Source organism: Neurospora tetrasperma (assembly GCF_000213175.1).
Source record: "Neurospora tetrasperma FGSC 2508 unplaced genomic scaffold NEUTE1scaffold_3, whole genome shotgun sequence".
Taxonomy (NCBI): Eukaryota; Fungi; Ascomycota; class Sordariomycetes; order Sordariales; family Sordariaceae; genus Neurospora; species Neurospora tetrasperma.
The window spans coordinates 313,671-330,570 of record NW_009799101.1 but is presented as its reverse complement, the minus strand read 5'-3'; positions in this window follow the sequence as shown (position 1 = coordinate 330,570).

Below are 16,900 nucleotides of genomic sequence, written 5' to 3'. Positions count from 1 at the left end.
AGTGTTGCTTACTCGTAAATATCTGCTTATTGTGAGCTTTTGTTTACTAGTAAATATTTACTTACTATGAGCGCCTGTTTACCCGTGAGCGCTTGCTCACTATAAATTCTTACTTACTAGTAAGTACTTATAGATAGTAAGCCTATATATACTTATACGCCCTTCCTAATTCCTAAGGGTTATACTAATTACTTTGGGCGGGGCTTATTGAGTCCTGAAGGTTTAGGCGACCCCTATATTATTTAAGTTCGTAATATAATACCTTCTCTCCTTAACCGTTATTTTTAATAGTTTTATTAGTTCTCCTAATATTTTTACCCTATTCTTATCTCTAATACTACCCTTATTCTAACTATAGTAAATTCTTCTTCTTTTTATTATTCGCTATTATATTTAATTATATTTCTAAATAATCATTTACGTTGTCCGGTTGGCGTTGGAATTTACTAACTTATATCGAATCCTTTAGTTCTATAATTATACTTTACCAATATTATTCTAATTATAAGCTTATTTATAAGAAGCTTTCTAAGTATCCGAAATATAACGAATACGTTCATAGCGTCCATTCTTATAAAGAAGTTAATTATAATTCGGTATATAAATTGCCTAGCGTTCATTTATTAGTTGTTTATTAATATTATAATAGTATAGATAGTCGTAGAAAATGAGAAATTGAAATAAAAGTAAGAGGTACTCTTAAAAATAATATATAATAGTATCCTTCGCCTATTCGAAGTAAAGCGCTATTAGGAGGAATTAGCGGCCGAAGTTAATAGTATATCCTAAGTTGCTATAATTAAATTAGAAGTTTAGGAGGTAAAGGAAAGGGTAATTAGGGGAGAGCCCAAGCTTCTTTCTAAAGAGCTTCTAGTAGAAGCGTTTACTTCTAATATTTTTACACCTACGGGTTAGGCTTTGTTAAATATATTAATTTACCCTACCTCTTAATTAAATGATCCTTCGGCCTTGGCCAATTTAAATTCCTAATAAGTTCTTATATATTATCTTTAGGGCCGAATCCATCCTATTTAATAAAATACTCCAATTCTCCCTTTTCTATTCTTGAATCTAAAATTTATTCTATATTTTATTCTTCTTCTTCATCCTTAATACTAATATATATATTGACTTATATATTTTTAAGTGCTAGCTCTAATAATACGATGTAGAATAAATATAATTTTAGTTTTATAATATTAAGAATATCCAATTAGTATACTATATTAGAAATTTTCTTCTTAATTCTAAATAATCCTACCCGTCGGTTATAAAGTTTCTTATTAGGCCTTTTTATCCTAAGGTTTTTGGTTAATAAAAAGATTTTATCCCCCTCCCTAAAGTAAAGTCCCTCGAACTTTTTGAAATTAAAATATTGGTTTATCTTTTATCGGACGTATTCCAACTCTTTTTTAAATTTTTTGTATAATATATATAGCTTTCCAACTTTAATTAAAATTCTAGGAACGTTCGTATTTAATCCTTTTAAAAATTCTAATTTATATTGATAGTTAGCAAAGAAAGGTAATACCTTTATAATCTCTGTAAGGGAAGTATAATATACTAATTATATTATAGGTAGTAATTCTACTTAATTACTTTACTTAAAATTAATATAGTTCCTTAAGTATTATTCTATAATTTGGTTAATCCTTTCCGTTTATCTATCTATTTATAAGTAATATACTATTAATATTTTACTTTTAGTACTGAATTTAGTTATTAATACTTGCTAGAACTTGGATATAAACCTAGTATCCCTATCTATAATCTATTCCTTTGGCTAGCCGTATATTACAATAATATTTTAATAGATTATATCTATAAATTATTCTATTAATTATATTTCTTTATATAGTAGGAAGTAATTGTACTTAGTTAATCTATCTACTATTATTAATATACTATTATATATAATCCTCGTAGTAATATTTATAAATAAGGGTAACTTAGTAATAAAGTTTATAATTACTAAACTCTATAGCCTTTTTATAACTTCTAAAAGTTCGAAGAATTTAAATGGCTTATATCTTATAACCCTAATCCTACTATAGTATTTATAGGCCTATAATATTTAAACCACTTCGGTTTTTATTTTTAGGAAATTGTAGTATTATTGTATCCATACTATAATTTTAATAATATTTATATATTCCCCTATTTTAAATATATAGATTCCTATAATAAGAGCTTCGTATTAATCTAACTAAACATAGGCCTTATTATAGTACTATAGTTTATTATTTTAAAGAACGATTCCTTCTTCCGGGTTATGTTCCTATCTTTATCGCTCTTTTTAAATAATAATAATAGTTTAGTAACTAGGGTCCTATAATTTAACCTGGTAGACGGCGTAATACTCTTCCTATTCCTATAGAGGATATACGAATATCCCGTCTAATTATTCCTAGAATAGTAATATAAATACTTCGGTTATATTCTTTATATAATCCGTCTAACGGTTTAAAATATTAATTCAGGTGATATTTAATCCCTTTTTATAATTAATTTTAAAATTAAATTCTAATAAGAATTTAACCTATTATATCTAACAACTATTAAATACCTTCATAATTATAAAGTACTAAAGGTTATTATAATTAGTATAGATTTATACTTTATATATAGTCCTACTAAAGTATAGTTTCTATTCTTAAAATACTTTAATAATAATTAGAAGTTCCTTATTGTAGATAGGATAGTTATAACGAAGTCCTTCTAACTTTTTTAAGAAGAAAATTATAAGATACAATTTTCTTTAATCGTCGTATTATTCTAACTATTTTCCGATAGTATAATTTAATATATTGGTTTCGATTTCAATAGGCTTATTTAAATTAGGGAGTTTTAGGACGGGGTTTATAGTAATTATATTATAAATAGCTTTAAAGGCTTCTATTTCCTCCTTTACTTATATAAAAGTAGCCTCCTTTTTAGTAAATTCGTATGAGGGCTTTATAATCTTCCTATAGTCTTATATAAATATATAGTAAAAATTAATAAACTTTAGGAATCTATAGACTTCAAATATATTTCTAGGTTTAAATTAATTCTATATAGCTTCTACCTTATTTAGTTCTATCCTAACCTTATTCTCTAAAACTAGATACTTGAGGAATATAGTCTCTCTTGTATAGAATTTACTTTTCTTTATATTAATAGAGAATTTATATTTATATAGTGCGTTTAATATTTTCTTTATGTATTTCTTATATTCTATAAGAATCTTAAAGTAAATAAGGATATTATTTAGGTAGTAGATAGCGATTCTATTGAAGTAGGGTCGAATTATATAATCGATAACGGATTAGAATATTATAAATATATTAATTAATTAAAAGGGTATAACGAAATATTCGTAATATCGGTAGGGTATACGAAATACTATCTTTTATTTATTTTCTTTCTTAATCCGGATATAGGTATAAGTAATAGGTAAATTAAAGCGCGTAAAGTATTATATTCCTCCTAATTAACTTTAAGTATATAAAATTAAGGGTAGGGCATAATTATTTTTATAGTCTTTTAATTTAATTACTTATAATTAATATAAAAGTATAGTTTTCCGTCCTTTTTCAATACAAAGAGAATAGGGTACCCTATTAGCAATATAAATTCCTAAATATATCCTTATTTTAAATTTCGTTTAAGTATTTCTTTAATTCTATATTTTACTTCTTATCTGTATAATATACTTTAAAGAATATAAATTTAGTTCCTTCTGTAAACTTAATTTTATAGTCCTACAATCTTTATAGTAATAATTCTTTAAAGTACTTACTAATAAAAACCGGGTACTCTTAGTAATTTATTAGGATTATTATCTTCGGCTTCTCTACCTATTAGTTTTAATAATAGTTAAATTTATATTAAATATTAATTACTGATATTTTTACTAATATTATTAACCCTTCTTCTATAACTTTACTACTTTTATTAATAATATAAATTATAATTTTTTATACTCTTTATAGTAAGGCTATAAGAATAGTACCTACTTTGCCCGCTTCCTTCCATACTCCAGGTTCTCTATTAATAATTAAGTATATCCTAGGACGTAAATAGCCACCGTCCTTCTAATTAATATTTAGGTCGTATATAATATACTTTAAGTTCCTTAGGATTATATCCTTAAATAACCCTATTTTAATAATATTAAAATTAACTTCGACTATATTACTTTCTACTATAATAGGGAGTAATAACATTTCCTTCCTTATAATTTATATTTTAAAGGGTCCTTTTACTATAAAGGGAATTTTTTTTTCTTTTAAGGAATCTCAATTAAATAACGAATTTAGGTAAAATAAAATTTAATTGAATTTTAGAATTTACTAGTATAAAAGGTTAATAATTTTTTAGTAGGTTACAACTTTAAATCGTTAATCTTCCTTCCCTTCCTTTATAGTAATAATTTCTATAAGTACTATAGGGTTTCGGATTTCATTTTTCTGACGGTTATTTCGCTGGATAATCTATTTTATTTAGGGATTTAATTTTCATTAAGCCTCCCTAAAGGCCTTAAACTATTTCTTGATTCCTAGCGATAGTCATTAAAAGCGTCCTCTTCCTTAAATTTCGATTCATCCTACGAATTGTATTCCTATAATTGTATTATATAGGCAGCTTCTTTTTCACTTTTATATTCAATTATTCTAGCGTTCCGGATATAATTATTAAATTCCTTCTCAATATCCTATATTTTCTATCTTATATAAATAGGATAGTTGGCCATTGGGTACTATTACTAATAATAGTCTACTTCTACCTATTCTATATAAATATAAATATTGCGGGGGCGGATAATAAATCTTTTAAATAATAACTATTCGTCCTTTTTTACGAAAAGTTGCAAATTAAATATAAATTATTCGTCGATAATAAAGGTAACTTACGAATTTCCTCAGTTAAAAGTATATATAACTAATTTAAACTTTTTTTATTAATCTAATCTCTTAATAGGTTAAAAACAGTTATCCCGCTTCTTCCTATAATATTTATAGTAATTATTAATAATATATTAAAATTATAATATTTAATAATATATATAATGAAGGGGTTACAATTGTACTATATCTCCTTCAATTAACTAATATACTTATAAAAGCTCTAAAACTCTTTCTTAAATAACTTTAGATTCTCCTTCGATAATAATTGTACGTTTCTTCTAAAAATCGTCCTATAATTTATTCTTCCCATTCTTATCCAAATAGTACTACAATAGCTCTATCTAATATCTATTAACAAAGTTATTAGGGTATTTATATTAATACAAATTAATAAATTTAAGGACGCGGTATTCTTTAACTATAAAGGCTAGTAAAGGTATTAGAGGAGGCGTAGCGTTTATTATATATATATTTATAAGGAGAGTTTAATTAGTATTAGGGAGGCTGCTAATTTCTTCCTATATTAGGGCATAATATATTTACTTCAGCGCTTTCTCCCTATTAGAATCTTCCTTATTAGGTCTTTTTTATTAATATTCGTTATTAGCCTCCTATTAGGCTTCTAAATTATAATTCTAAACCCTATCATAGTATCCTCTAAATCGTTTTATTTATATTTAGTACTAATTATTTTAATTACTTTAATTCCTTTTATTATAATAATTTCCGCTTTCCTCCAATTTACCTACTTAAGTATATAATAATCTCTCTTTATATATTCTATCTTTCTATAATTAAAATATTTAACCTTTAAAAGGTCCCTTCTACCTTAATGAGCCTATATTGTATTAATTTCTATAGGTCCGGAGTAGGTAGTTCTAAAGATATAAATTCCCTAAGTCCTTTTTATCTTAGTATTAGTATTATTAGATTTAAAAGGAATAAAGGAAGTTATTCTTCCTTGCTTCTCTTATTCTTATTAGAATTATCGGTCGTTAATACGAACAACTTTATTTATATAGGTATTAATAGTTTTAAATCGGTCTTCCTTATAGAGTTCGTCTTTAATTTAATCCTTAAAACTATTATAGAATAATTATATTAGTCTATTATTATTAATATTATTATGAAGGGAATCCTATTTAAAAAGCGTAGTATAGGTTAAGATAAATTTAGTTTATTGGAAATAGGTTAGGCGTTCTTAAATTCTATAAATTTTATCCTTCTTTCTAAAAATTCGGGTAAGGGCTTTAGTAAATTCATTATAGTTACTTAGGATTTTCTTAGTAAATTCCGAGGCTTCCTTTCTATATTTGTAATAACTTTTAAAGGTAAGTTCGTACTAAATAAGGGCTTTATTTATAAGTTACAATCCTGTATAAGGTACCTTATTGAATTTAGAGTTGAACCGATCATTATAAAAGTAGAGATAGGTATATATTTGAATTAGGAATCCTATAAGGGCGGATTATTATTTATCGAATTCCTTAGGTACGGATAGTTTAATTTTAAGATAGTTAGTAGGTAGGGTATTTCTTCCTACCTTCGCTCTAAGGGTGCCGGATCTAGCCTTGAGTTAGGCTTTAAATTAGCGAATTTATTCCTATGTAGCCTTAAATTGCTATTAAACGGTAGTAATATTTAAGGGTTTACCCTAGGAGGTTTTATCGTTATTTCCGGCATTAATAGATATAGTAAAGTAAAGAAGATATTTTTAATATTATTCGAGATAGGCTAAAGGAAGTTATTAATATATAATGAATAGTAGTTTAATCTATTTAAGTAGGATAGTTAAGGGTATAAAAACTATTAGTACTATTCAATAAAGCTAAAAGGTTTATAATAAATATACGTACGTAATATTAGTCTTAGTAATAATAATTAATTAACTATTATTAAATTGTTTAATAATTTAAATTCTCTAATTGTCCTTTTATATTCCTATATACGGTCTATATCTTCTTTCTTTATATAGTATTACTTACTCGTAAATATTTGTTTATTGTAAATTCTTATTTATTAGTAAGTACCTACTTACTGTAAGCGCTTACTTACCTGTAAGCGCTTGCTTACTATAAGTTTTTATTTACTAGTAAGTACTTATAAATAGTGAGCCCGTATATACTTATACGCCCTTCCTAATTCTTAAGAGTTATACTAGTTACTTTGGGCGGGGCTTGTCAGGTCCCGAAGGCTTGGGCGACCCCTATATTGCTTAACTTCGTAATAGAACTCTATTAAGTATATTATCTACTAGTATATTTACTACCTCTATTTCCAAGTCTAATTATACTTTTGAGGACGCATTAATAAGCTAGTCGATTGCTACATCGTTCTTAAGTATAATTAATAATTCCGGAAACCCTTTAATGATCCTATCCTTTAATAAACTCTATAGATTTCTAATAAGGTTAAGGTTAGGTAAATAAGGAGGTTATAACAAAATTTCGAACCTTATTTCTTCTAATTACTCCTTAATTACTTTTATAGTATAAATAGGAGTATTATTTTATATAAAGACGATATTGGGCTCCATTACCTTAAGTAATTCTTTTTTAAGGATAATTTTATAAATTTAAATTATTATTTCTTTCTTTTCCAAATTAGGTATTATAGGGCTAGATCGTATATTAGATTACATACCTTGTACCTTGCCGTAGCACTACGTGCACCGTATACCTTACTACAGCACTAAGCTAGCCCGGGTATTAGGGCTGGGCTGTACAAAACCCACCCTAGTAGGTTATACTAGCACCTATATCAAGCCCAGGCTAGCGTACACTCTTCTTCCTTCCTTCGTACAATAACAAAGATTATACTTTATACCTAATGGTACCTTTGCCCTATAATAGTTTATTATACCCTTATTTACGCCGCGTACGTACTATTGCTACTAACCTTGCGAAGAACCTCTTTTTTAGCAATTTGCTAGTAATTTATTTTTAACTCATTCCCAACGTTTTTGCTCTTTATAGAACGGGAGAACTATTTATTAATCCGTTTAATAGTTAGTTATAAGCGGATTCTACAACTACTGTAATTACAAATTTTAAATATCGAGCGAATCCTTTTAATACGCTTACTTTAAATATCCTAAAAATGATAATAATACCAAATCGGTAATTATCTATTATAATACTAATAATAACAATACGGACTCCATAGTTATTAATAATCCTACAAATTTCTAAAGCGAGACTATTAATTAAACTTCTACCTTCAAAATAGCTGAAGACTACCCCGTCCCCCTAGAGTAAAGCCCTCTAGCGGTAAAACCCCCTAATTATAATTACCCTAATTATAAATATCATAGTCTTGATTTCGTACTTAACAGCTCTAATAAGCCTTTTCCTATTAATCCAAACAAGATAGTTACCGACAATACACTAGCTTTAATAGCCTTACGTTTATACGGAGGCGACTATACTCGCCGCTACACTTAGGCCCGGCTATATAACCAATTATTGATAAGCAACCCTATTGCCCTTTACCCAATTACTTTCTATTTAATATATTTTTTATATTACTTAATTACTTACTTTTATTACTATAATAAATACTATTATAGAGGCTTTCCGTACCTCCTAATAGTACTACAAATATAAAATCCTAGAGAAAAACGCTAAAGTTCGTATTAATACCTAATCTTTAAAGACCCTATATAATAAAGTCATTTATTAAAAATCGGAGGTTAAGAAATAGTATAACTAATTAAAATAAAAAGAAACTATCTATACTAACTATAATTAGAAGATATTCTATATAATCAACGATAATAGTATTCTAAAGGTTTAAGTTTCTTCTTTATAAGATTAGGTTCTAGAACTATAAATTAATAACGACGGTTTTACAATTTTATTTAATAATAATAGCGTTTAACCTCTTAACAAATTTAATTTTAGTAACGGTACCGGTAGTAGTAGTCCTAGAAATAATAGAGGAAGAGGTAGCTTTAATACCCCTAGTAGTTATAATTATAGCCTTCCTTTCTAACCCCCGGCTCCGGTCTATAATCGCCGCCAAATAGCCCCGGACCTGAACGTTTTTAATATATTGGGTAAATTAATTAAAGAATATAATAATGCTTATTCTACTTAGTGCATAAAGATTCGCCTATATTAGGTATTTAATAAATAAACTTTCCCTACCAAATATATTAAATTCTTTTATATTTATACCCGCCTTGGTAAAGCCCTAATAACTAATGTTGAGGCTGGTATACAACCGATCTTTAAAAATAATAGTAATAATACGTAGGTTTAAAAGACGAGAGAGGAATTAATTAACTATTTCAATACCCGTTATTATATAATAGATATAAAGTTAAATATTGAACGCTACCTCTAATAATTATAAATAAAGTCTATGTTCTAAAATTTCGAAGATAAATTTACTTTCAATGATGTTTACTATAATATAAATAATTTTATATATATTTTCTTAATTAAATAGAAGATTAATAACTAATTTAAGGAATCTATTACTTATTAGACTAACTACACTACTAGCAATAATATTAATAATTAAATTAAATTTTTATATAAGCTAGCTCGGAACTCCAAGGAAGCCGCCTTTATTAGGAAGATATTTAACCCCAATTCTTTCAATAATAACTATAATTCCGGAAGTAGACTTAGAGGCGGCTCTAAAAGTAATTCTAAAGGCGGTACGAATTCCTCTACAAAAATGATTTTCTAAAGTAGTAATACTATAAATCTAGATTATTTTAAACCTATTATATATTGTATTATCCTAAAATATTTTTAGAAATATCATTAGAAAAATAGTAAATACGAGAAATCTAGAAAGAAGGGTTATAAATAGAGGAAGTATTAGGGAATAGTCGATTTGGGCAATAGTAAAAGTCCTATTATAGGAATTAAATTCTTTAACCGCCCGGGCGGCGGAACGGGAGGCGGTAGAGGTAGTAATAGGTCTAAGGATAGGAAGCCTAATTAGAGCGGATATAATAATAATAATAATAATATTAATATAGTTAATATTAATTCCGAAGCCGCCTCTAAAACTAATAACAACGCTAGTACGGAAAATACCGTACCTCCGTTGTAAGTCGCCAATAGAGGCTATTACTAAATAAAGGGTAGAAGAATACAGGATTAGAGGGATAGCTACTAAGTATAGTAAATAGGTAATTGGACTAAAATTAGGGAGATGGAGAAATTCTAGAATTATTATTTATTAATTTAATTATAGTTGAATTAGAGAAATTAATCCTCCTCTCTAATTACCTTTATTATAGTAAGTATAAAGTATATTGTCTAATACTAATAAATAGTAGTGGTATAGGCAAAGTATTTATTAATATTAATTTTATTAAATAAAATAATTTACTAATTTAGAAATTAGAACGGCTAAAGCCGTTAAAATTCGTAAACGGAAATATAAATACTTATATTACCAAATATATGAAGGTTACTATAAAGATCGGCGTTTATAGTAAAGAAACTAATATACTAATATTTATGTTAATTAAAAAAAAACCTGGTTATTTTAGAATTCTTATAGCTATAATAGTACAACCCCTCTATGAACTAGGATTTAAGGGAACTTAAGTTCAATTATAAATATAAGGGTAAATATCTCTTGATAAATACCTCTAATTTCCTTACTCAAGCCCTAAAGACCCTAAATAGTAATACTATTAAAACTATAGAAGATTCCTTAAAGGAACTGTCTTTTATTATAATACTAGACTATAAATTAGAATTTGAAACTAATTTGCCCCTAGAGTAAGAAATTAAACTATTACCATTATAAGAGGCTGAACCGCCCCTACCTCCTATATTTCTATAGACCTACTAGGCTATTAGTAACCGAAGGGCTAGGCTCAGTTCTAGAATTGTAAAAGCTATAAGTAATAATATAGACCCTAAGTAGCTATAGGCTATTAATTTACTAAAGGAAAGATAGGTAATAATATTCCCTTTTAACCCCGAACCTTTTATACTAGCGTAGAAGCTAGTCCCCTATAGGATAATCGGCGGTAAATATATTCCTAATATTAATTAGGGATGGAGATTATTAAAACCGTTATTTGTAAGACCTATTAATGTTAATAAAATACCTATTAATATTAACGATATAAAGGAATTAAGCGTAGTAAATTTTAACTTCGTAATCTAAACGGAAAATTTAAAAGCTATTATCACAATTAAAGCGGAGATTGAGGAGGCGATTAAGTAATTAGGAATAGATACTAGGAAGGAAGAGCTATAAGAAAATAAATTTTAAGTTATAAATAAAATATACAAAAATATATATAATAGTAATAGGTCTAAATACAAGGAGTAATTTACGGAATACTTCTTAAGGGTACTAAAGGGAGACGCTGGTGAAATTATAGTAAGGATTATAGAGGAAGATACTGAGAAGTTCTATAAAAAATCGGATAAGCCGTTAGCTACTAAAGAATAAACTAATGTAAAAATGCCTATTTATTACTATAAATCTTAGAATGTAGTAAACCCCTAGGAGGCTAAGGTAATCCCCTAATACTAATTATATAATTATAAAATCGAATTATTCCTAAGCGCTACCCTACCTAATACCTATTCTAGATTATTCTTACCTCTAAAATTAGAGGTTATTAAAAAATAGCTAGACGAGAATATTAAGCAAGAATTTATCCGGCCTTCCTAATCCCCTACGGCTTCGCTAATATTATTAGTAAAAAAGCCGGGCAGTAGAATCTATATTAATATAGGCTACTATAGTATTAATAATACTACCCTAAAGATAAAATACCCCCTCTCGTTAATTAAAGACACGTTAGATATAATTTATAAAGTTAAATTCTTTACCAAATTCAATGTTTTTACAGCCTTCAACCGAATCTAAATATATTGAAATGGAGCAAAAACCACACCAATACGAGAAGCACCCTATTATACCAAAATATAGAGAGGAGCGGATCTGGAATTGGTTATAGCCTTCGTCCTTAGGGATTGAGATAGAGTAATAAAACTATAATTTATTAACTGCTATTAAAGGTTAAAGAGGAGAGCGAGGTTCTCCTTATTAAGCCTTGAATAGAGGAGTAGATTTAGAAATTAGTCTTTCTTTAGAAGGGATATTAGGTTTATTATTATTGGGACGTTTAATAATAATTTTGTAGTTTGGAGCGGGATTCCTTAATTTATTTTTGAGAAAGAGTATTATTCGGTTTTAAATTCCTATCCTTCCTTCCTTACTTCCTACTTAGGATTTCCTCCTTATATCCTTTTAATTATTATAATCCCAAGGTACCTCTCGACTAATATAATAAATTTACTCCCTAATAGATAATAGACTAAGACTTCAATATTTCTATTTATTTGCCCCTAAGGGATTATATATTAGAGTGAGAAATTTAAAGTAAAAATAAAGAAAAAAGTAAAAAAGAATTAATTATTTTAAATTATACTTCCCTTTAAGTATTTTTACGGTCTTCCGTATAAATATTTATTCATAAAGAATTCTACTATAGTTAATTAAGACCCTTGGGTACGAATATCCGTACTACTGAGAAAGAAAATAAATATTAGTAAAGTTATAAGTAATAATAAAAAATTTTAAATTAAGTACTGGGAATATACTTATTAACGCCTCCTTTTTATATTTTGTACTTTTTCCTACTTAGCCTTAACTTTCCGTTTTTCCTCCTCCTTTTTTTTCTCGGTACGGATTAGATTTTATTAACCCTTTAATAGTTCCTATACTTCCTTTATATTAATATTTTCCGAAGGAGGAATATTTTATATTATTCGCCTCCCTAAGGTCAGCGTATAGTAGTATTCTATTATTAGTATTTTCTTTTCTTCGCCCTTAATTATTTAATTAGGTAGGCGCGGATTTATTTTCCTTTTATATCAAAGAACTAAGTAGTTAATAATAAACTAGTTATAAGGGTTTAGTAAGGTTATTCATTTATTAGCCTTCTACTTTCTAATTTATTTTACCGGTGTAGGTTTATAGGGAGGTTTTAGTATTACTTTAGGTCCTAGTAGGGAGGAGATTTAGTAGTTTAGTATAATTAGTCTATTTATATATTCGTTTTTTTTAGTTTCTCCTCCTTTGTCCTTATAATTATTAGTTAAGGTATTATTGATAATCTCCTCTCTTATTCCCAGCCCGGGCAAAATAGAGAATTTTCTTATTTATTTGAAATTTTAAAGCTAAACTGGTAAGTTGTAAAGAGTGAGCGGATTTTTTAGGTAGTTTTATATACTATTTTTATTATTAGCGAATTTTAATTTACGAAGATCTTCTTTAAGGTTAATATTCCAATACCTTTTTTCCCTCCGCTTTACTTCGTATTATAAGTCTATTCGTTATTGTTAATTTATGAAAATTGTTGATAATTTAATTTGTACTATCCTTAGGTAGTTATAAGTAGCTCTTATTTATAAATATATTATAGTTTGCTCTAATTATTTAAAGTTAGAGATTTTATATTTATAGTTTTTAATAGTTAAATGATTTCTAGAAGTATAGTAATAAATAAGGGATTTATTCTCTATTAGGGTACTAATTTATTTTTTTATTTTTATAAAGAAATTTTTAATTACCTCTAATATTTAGAGATTATATAGCTATCCTTCTACTTACTAGGGAGATTCGTAATTGAAAAATCCTATTTTAATATATATTCTCCTACCTTTATTAGTAAAATATTTATAATTTACCTATATAAATAAACTATAGGCTGCTAGGACTTAATCCGTCCTAGCTTTAAGCTTTATTATATAATAGTAGTACTATATATATTTTATATAGTTAAAAATATTTAATAAAAAATATTTATTAAGATAGATTAGTATATACTATTATTTTATTAGTAATAGAAAAGCCTTTTCTACTCGATTAATATTTATAAGGGACGGATTTCCTACGGTATCTTTAGTTATAATTTGGGCGGAAGAAGGAATTTAAATCTAATCCCCGTCTTTTCTTAATACCTAAATTAAACTAGTACTAATAGTAATTCCTTTAAATTAACCCTTAATATTAATAGTATATTATAGATTTATTATATTTAAAGCGTATATTTATTAAAATATTCTATTTAGTTAATTAGTTATTAGTTAATCTCTAGGAGGGAGGAGATTTATATTAAGTATTACGTTATATAGTTTAATATTAGAAGAGTTAAATGAAAAATCGAATAGTACTATTTATTCCTTATTTATAATTCCTTTGTTCGAATATTTAGATAGTCTCTAATTGTATTCAGGGTTGAGAATTTTTAATAATTTTTTTTAAGAAGGTAGACCTCCTTAGGCTTTATAAAAGTATTTAACCAATTAGTTGCCCTTTTTATTTATTGAATTTTGTAATCTTCTATAATTTTTCTCTATTTATTTTTAGGCCTTATAAATATAGAATATAATAAGTCCTAAGATTTTATAAGTAGGGTATAAATTTATTTTAATAATATAGTTTCCTTAATAATTTCTTTACTTTGGACCGTTTGTTCTTTGGTTATAGTAGAGTCCTTAATAAGATTAGCTACGGGTACGTTTTTAATAGGGGTTTAGACTATTGGAAGTATAAATTCCTTTTATAAAGTAGAAGCGGGATTTATTATAAGCGGGAGAACCTCCTTAAATAGTAAATTTCCAATTAATATTTATAATATTATAAGTTTTTTGGTAACCTTTTTGCTTAGAGAGATTTCTTCTTTGATACATATATTTTATATAAATATATTAATTTTTTATTTATTTACTTTAATAGGAATTTAGACTATTAGGGGCGTACTTTCCTTTTGTAAAACGTTAGGAGGATTTATTATAAGTAGAAATTCTTCTTTCAATAGTTTTTTATTTTTCTTTAAGGATTTTTTATCTTTTTTAGAGTTTTTTTTATCCTTTCCTACTTTAATAGGGATTTAAACTATAGGAATCTTTCAGGATTCAACTTCCTTTCCTTCGTCTTCGCCTTTATAGAATTTTAATATTTAATTTGATATATTGTAGCTACTTGGAAAGTTTATCAATTTAATACTAATATTTATTCTTATATTTCCCTTCTTTCCAAGTTTTAGGACAATAGATAATTAGTATACAATAATTTACTCCTTATAACTTATTTTTGATGAATTCTAAAATTAGTTTCGTTGAATATTATTTAAGATAATTTATTTTCATTCTTTATATAATAATATTACTAGAGGTTAAAGTTATAATAAGGGTTTATTTCTTGGATTTTGTAAAGTATTTTTGAAAGTAGAATATATTTAATATAATTTCTAGTTCGCTTCTTATTAATTTTTTCATATTTTTAGGGTTGAAGGGTATTTTTAAAAACGAATAAAATAAGTAGTACTAATTTATTTATTATACTATTTTTTGTAGAAGGGTAAAAATTTCTTCGCTAGTTTACCTTCGAGAAAAAACTTTGGTAGGGAGTTGAAGATCTCTGAACGCGTTTATTTTATTAATATATATTAGTAAATTCGGTATTATTCTACAAGCTTATTTAGTCTTTTAAGTACTATTTTAGTACTAATTTACTAATAGGGTACTTCGTAGCCTATTTATTTATTTCCTACTTCTATTCGGAACCTTCCTACTATTATTATTTAAACGATATATACTTTATTATTTATATTTATTACTTATTAGTAAATATACTTCCTTTTTCTCTTTATAGTAAATTTATACTCCCTTCTTCCTTATTTTTACGCTAATTCTCTTTTATTTCCTAATATAAATTTCTCCTTTACTATTTTTATTATATTAAACCTTTATATTATTCCTAATAATCCTATTTAGGAAATTATATAATATTTTAATCTTCTTTCCCAGTAGCAAAGTATAAATTTTTAGTTAGTTATTAATATTCTATTACTAGTTATAATTATTAAGAAAGGTTGTAATATAGAATTTAAGGAAGGGCCGATCCCTTCCTATCCTTCAAAAATAAATAATAACCCCTACTATATTAATAAGTAGCCTAATAGTAAGTAGTAATTTCTTTCTAAAGTTTATATTTATTTATCCTTTAGTTCTATTGTAGGGGATTCCCCTTTAGGGAATAATTTTAACGAATTTAGTATGGCTTTTATTAATTTAATTCGAATTTATACTATTTCGACTCCTATTTTTTACTAGAAAATTATATATAGAATAGGTTTTACCTTAATCCCTTACTAACTTTACTAAGCTTTTTAATACCTTTCATCTTATAGATTAGTATTATATAATTTTAGCGTTTTATTTTATAAATTGAAATTTTAATACTTAACTTCTTTAATATTTATTTAATTAAAAAGGAAGGGAACTTTAATTTTAGGGCTATTATAATATTTATATACGTAATAGAAAGGAGAGGATTTTAAGTCTCTTTATTTAAGCTATTAATATACTATACGATATTCTTTATTATTTACCTTCTTATTTTTATTAATTTTCTTATTCCTTTGAAGAATTTTTTTCCTTATTTTTATTATTTAGTAAATGTTTAGAAGACCTTTATTTCTATTATTTCCGCTCAAAATAAATAGAAGATAATTAATATTTAATTTCCATTTATTAAATATATATTTATACTTAGTAATATTAAGGGGGGGATTTATAGTAATTGCATTTAGGATATTAAGAGGGTTAATAAGTATATTTATTTTGCTACGAGCTTTGAAAGCCTTTAGATTATCATTAAGCATAATTCTTCCTATAAAGATTTTACTAAGCGTATAGGCTAGAATTATAATAAAGAAAGAGATTTCCTAATTATCAATAAAGTTACTTAGAATTCCTAGGTTTATACTAATTAATAAATTATTGCTAATAAATAATCTTAGGAGAAGTATACCGATTTTAAATATTATTAATTCTATTTTAACGGTTAGGGGAATATAATTAGAGGGAGCAACTTAGTTTAATAGTACTCTTTTAACGATAGTAATAACTTTTAGGAGAAGAGAGAGGATTAGGAGGTTAGTTCTAATTCTTTAAATATTTATAATAATTTAAATAATGGAAATTTATTTTATAATAAGTTAGAAATTA